Source organism: Hirundo rustica, chromosome 23, assembly GCF_015227805.2.
Source record: "Hirundo rustica isolate bHirRus1 chromosome 23, bHirRus1.pri.v3, whole genome shotgun sequence".
NCBI classification, from domain to species: Eukaryota; Metazoa; Chordata; class Aves; order Passeriformes; family Hirundinidae; genus Hirundo; species Hirundo rustica.
The window spans coordinates 24,102-29,262 of NC_053472.1; the positions used below are offsets into that span (position 1 = coordinate 24,102).

The 5,161-nt window shown below is 44.3% G+C and overlaps 1 long non-coding RNA gene across 1 annotated transcript; it reads left to right on the plus strand.

The window, feature by feature from the left end:
• The first annotated feature begins 3,188 nt into the window (after positions 1-3,188).
• LOC120762467 (uncharacterized) lies at positions 3,189-3,912 on the plus strand. The gene is made up of 3 exons (XR_005703910.2): positions 3,189-3,319; positions 3,445-3,558; positions 3,743-3,912. It is a non-coding gene; the product is annotated as an uncharacterized LOC120762467 (long non-coding RNA).
• Positions 3,913-5,161: the final 1,249 nt, after the last annotated feature.

Genomic DNA, 5,161 nt, shown 5'->3' on the forward strand with positions numbered 1-5,161 from the left:
AAAGAAGGGCAGAGTGTTTGGAGAATTGCCACTGAAGGCAACAAGGAGAGCCCCTGGCTTTCTGCTGGCTGATTTCCTACAGCTCATGGGATAAGGCAGGGTCAGAGCGTGAGGCCACGTCCCCTCACTTGGTGTCTTCTGTTTTTCTGCGTTCATGTTTTGTCTCAAAGGTCATTTTGTGAGAGCTTCAGTTTCACCTTGGCCACCCAAATACTGAGTTTAAAACACTTGTCATGTGAACCGTGTGGGCAGTGTTCCCCTCGTGTTACGTGGCCTTTGGGAGTGGAGAAGAACTGTATCCCTGGTGTGATTCCAAGGAAATCCTGAGTGATCTTTGGGTTCCTTTCTTTCTGTTTCTCTTTCAAGGGGAATATTAATGTTGCCCCTGAGTCTCCAAGAGAGGACCCCGTGAACAGGGCTGCAGCAGAGGAAGCTTCATCTGGCACCGAGAGCTGCGGGAAGAGTTCCCCAGAGCCCGAGGAGCCTGGTAAGGAGAGAGCCCACGTTGGTTTGGAGAGGTGTGAGACGGCTGCTCTGAGCCTGCCTGGGACAGGAAGGGAGATCAGAAGAGCTGAGTTCTTGTCTGCAGGGCTGCTGCTTCCTGGTGCCTTTAGTTCCAATCCTGCAGTGGCACAAGCTCCCCGAGCCCTGCCCTCCACGCTTCTCCAGAGGCTCTGACACTGAGTCCTCTGCTGTGGCAAGAGAGCCGGGACTAAACCTGACCTTGTGGGAGTTGTGTCACCAACTGTCATAGTTTTAATTTTAAACCGGGCAGAAACATTAATTAATGTGGTGGTTTCACATTTACTAAATTTTGGTCTTGGTATTTATTCTTTTTGTGGGAGAGAGACTAGGAGAAAACCAAAGCAGGCTTAACTTTAAAATTAACAAATAGTTTATTAACATACACTAAAAGAATAGAAAAAAAGAAAGTTGGAAAAAACCGAAAATGGAATGAAACTTTAAAAACACTTTTCTCTCTCTTTACAAACTGTTCACTTTCTTACAAAACAACATAAAGAGACAAAACTTGTAATTTTCAGTCAGTTTCACTATCTGATAATAGTCTTTCATCAATTCATTAGGGGAAGAGTATCTTTTCGAGTCAGGGATCCCACTGACAACTTAGAATCTGAGTTCTCTTGTGGGTTTTAAACTGTCACAAAAACAACCGCCCAGAGAAACCTGCCTTTGTGACCCTCCCAGGAGCAGTTTCTCAAGCTGCTTATGGGTCATAGGTCTTAGACTTTTGCATACTGGGGTGTCACTTTTTAAAGATGAATAACTCTAAAGCAAAGGATTCTTCATCTCAAGGATGAAGAATATCTTCTCACTTCTTCACTGGCGCAGGGGGCTTCTCATTTTTATCTCTGTTCAAGCATCTTAAAGGATATTACTTAGTTTATTGCAAACACCTTTGCTTCAATCTACACACAAATTAAAACAATCATCTCCTCAAATGCATATTTTTCTTATGATTTAAAGGAATGACTTAAATATAAAGTTCATTTCTATGGTTCAAGTAAGAACAGAACAACTAACTCTTCAACCTTCTGTCCTAATAGTCTTTTCACTCTTGCTTTACTGACTTCATCTTGCTGTTCTTTATGTTCACTCTGTCTTTTCTTACTCTCTCAGAGAAGGGCTGAGCTCTGGAAGCTTCATGCTGCTAAGAAAGAGTTAAATCCACCCAGAGTCTTTGTCTCTCCCTCTGTGGCTCGTGCTGTTAGATGTTCAAGGCTGCGCTGGTGAGGGAGGAAGAACTTACACAGAAACATCAGAGATCAGAGCGCCCGAGCAGTCTAGAATCACAAAAACCAGGCAGGATCATAAATGCCTTCTCAGCCCACCCCTCAGTGTAAATTGGGGTGGCTTCAGCCCAAATAGTGCCCATAGCTTTTATCAGGGCCCAGCAGAGATCTCTCCCTGCTCTAAACAAGTCTGAAGAAAGTAGCTGTTAAAACCCAGCAACTTCTCCTTCCCATCCCCCTTCACCCGGGAGCAGATAGAATCCGGCCAGGCCTCAGGCCAGCTTCCCCTCAAAAGGGGGGAGAGGCAGGCCAAGCCCGATGTTACCTGTCTCTCTCTGGCCAAAAGAAGGGAAAAAAAGACCCACTTACAAGAAATCAAAGCGTTTTATATAGTACTTGCCAAAGTTGTAGCCAACAATTTCAGTGGTCAGAGTAGATGTTAATATGCTAACTAACTCTCTGATAAGTCTCTGTTTCTTCTAAAGCAATTCCCAAGTCCTGACCTAGAGAATTATTTTATATTCTTTTATAACTAAAAAACCAAACTGTACTAACCTATGACACCAACCCATGTGTCCCAATTTGGTTTGTAACTCAGCTCACAGCACCCTTCAGCTGCAGCCATTTCAGCGAGGACTGAGGGCTCTCTGTCAGCACAGAGAAAGAACAAGGCTGGGCTTCTTTGGGGGAGCTGGGATTGTTCTGTGTTTCAAGCTCTCGTGGGTGCCATTAGCACCGCGAGTGCTGAGACTTTATTGAGGTGCTTCCATGCTTTACACAGTTTTGGAAACTCGGAAGGATCCCTGTTCTCTAAAGAGCAGGCTTCCAATTCCCAAGGGAGACTCTGCCTTTCAGGCCATCTTTTACAGTCTGTGATGGAAGGACAATTGCTGCCCCAGGGAAACGTGCACAAGGGCCAATATTGACTCAGGGTTCTGTTTTCTTCCCAGATCGTGTGTGAGTGACATCTCCTGGAGGGGTGCCCTGCGTGGCAGGAGGAGACAGAGGGAGAGCCTGTGACTGCCAGGCAGGTAGAATCCCTCTGTCTATAGTGATGTATTTAAAATCATATAGTTCTATTTTTCTTTATAACTGATATTTATAGATATTCAGTATAATATAGTCTATAGTTGTGTTCAAATGCCGATATAGTTATAGATTTGTAGAGGTGAAATGATATATATATATATACTTAGATTTCTATAGTTATAGTAATGTATGTGTAGTTATATTTCTAGATATACATAGTTACATATACTATGTAGATAGTTACATTTTTATATATATATACCGTTATTTTTATAAATACGCATAGTTTTATACTTACAGCTACACAGGTGTTTAGCTCCATAGATTAGTATCTGGGTAGGTATAGACTAGTTTTTAACCCCTTTCCCTGTCTCCCTTTGTGCTTTTCCCCCTGTGCCCTCGCTGTCCCCTGTCCCTGTGCTGGGTCCGAGCTGGCGGCCGGGCTGGGCGGAGCAGCAGCTGCAGCCCCGGGTGTCCCTGGAGCGCTGGGAGCTGCCGCTGGCCCCAGGCGCTGTCCCCTGAGGAGCTGCTGAAGGACGGTGAGGACTGAGGGGGCTGAGGGGGCTGAGGGGAGGGAGGGGGCCAGCAGGGAGCACAGAGGGCTCCGGGACTGCAGCTCTGCCAGGCCTTGGAGCCAATTCCAGAGCCTCCACCTTTGCCACAGCTGCCAAGGAGAGCTCGAGGACAGGCGGAGTTTGACAGGAGCCAGCAGGGAGAAGCTGAAGGCCACCAGAGAGAGCAGTGAACAGGGAGCTGCTGCTGCCAGCCCAGAGCCTGGGTGAGGCCACAGGGCCGGAGAGGCAGGGTGGGGGTGAGGATGGTGTGGGCTTTGGCCGTGGGCTTTGGCCAAACATTTTCTTTCTAAGCCTCCTGGGGAAGCACTGAGATTTTCCCTGACTGAAGGGCAGGTGCTGCCAAGGGAAACGTCCCGATCCTGACTCAGTGTTCCCTTTGCTTCCCAGATGTCCCATCTGCTGTCCCTGTCCAGGAGAGCTGCTCTGCACGGGAGGGAACAAGGACCAAATGAAAGGCTTTGAAGACTGGGCAGCTGGAATCCTTCTGCTTAGAATTCTGTTTAAAGATACATGGACTTATGAGATTTATTGCTGTATATTTGTATTGATGAAGATGGATGGGGTTTTAGATTGGTGCAGTTACCCATTCACAGATAGTTTGTTTTGTGTGTCTATTTTTATATATATATTGTATGTAATACATAATATTTTTTCTGTATTTACTCATGTTTATTGAAGTGGTTCTGTATATCTTTCTATTTAAGCATGTATAAAGATGTATAATTGTATCATCTGAGTTCTTGTTAGAGGGCTATTTAGATAGAGATAGCGATATTGTTGTATTCCTAGATGGGCTTTAAGCCCGTAGTAATATGTAATAAATTAAGTTGTTAAACATCTCGTTGATCTTTGTGTAGAGTGAGGTTGATCTTTGTGTAGAGTGAGTTGTTGTAAAGGTTAGCAATAAATTAAGTTTTTGTTAACTGAAGTTGGTATTTGTATATATTTACATAGCATTGTTGTAGAAGTCTAATAAATTCCTTTTTTTTTAAACATAAACTGAGATTGGCAGAGTTCCATATTGTCAGCGTGGGTGTAGCAATTTATAATAAATGACATTTTTCACGTGAAATGAATTCTTGTGTATTTGTTGATCAGCTGTGCAGCAGTAGCAATCTGCAAGAAATTACCATTGTCAACTGCCATGGGTGTTTTGTGATCTGTGCTATCCAGAGCAATGAGCAGATGTAAATGCTGGAGGATTTTGGCCATGGAATTCTCCATCCATGCACAGCACATGCCCCACCTGCACTCAGGCTGGGCAAGGCAAGCGCAGATTTGGGATGGCAGCAGAGCCACACCTTGGCCAAGAACTCGCTGCAAAGGCCTTTAATCAACTCTGATTTCTATTTCAAGTTCAGCTTCATCTTCTATTTTATCCCCTACTCCGAGTACTCCACTTCTAAATCTCTCCCACTGTCCAGCAGTGACAGTGAGGAAGAGGAGCCCTCTCCAAAGGTTCCTACAGCATCCCGGACTCAGAAACAAACCAAAGAAGAGAACATCACAACAGAGAGGCAGTGGTTGCTCATATTAAGAAAAACTGAGATGGACCGGAGGATCTTACCCTAGGAGACCCTCTAGTTATAATGAAACTAGGGAACAAAGAAAAAGAAATGAAGTTTTTGATAAACACAGGGGCAACATATTCAGTGTTAAATAAAGCTTTAATACCAATAACAGATGATGATGTTATGGTAAAAGGGGTAACTGGCCAATCTGAAAAACCTATTTTTGTAGACCATTGAAATATAAACTTGGGAAACAACTGGGAATTCATAGGTTTTTATATATGCCCAATGCTTC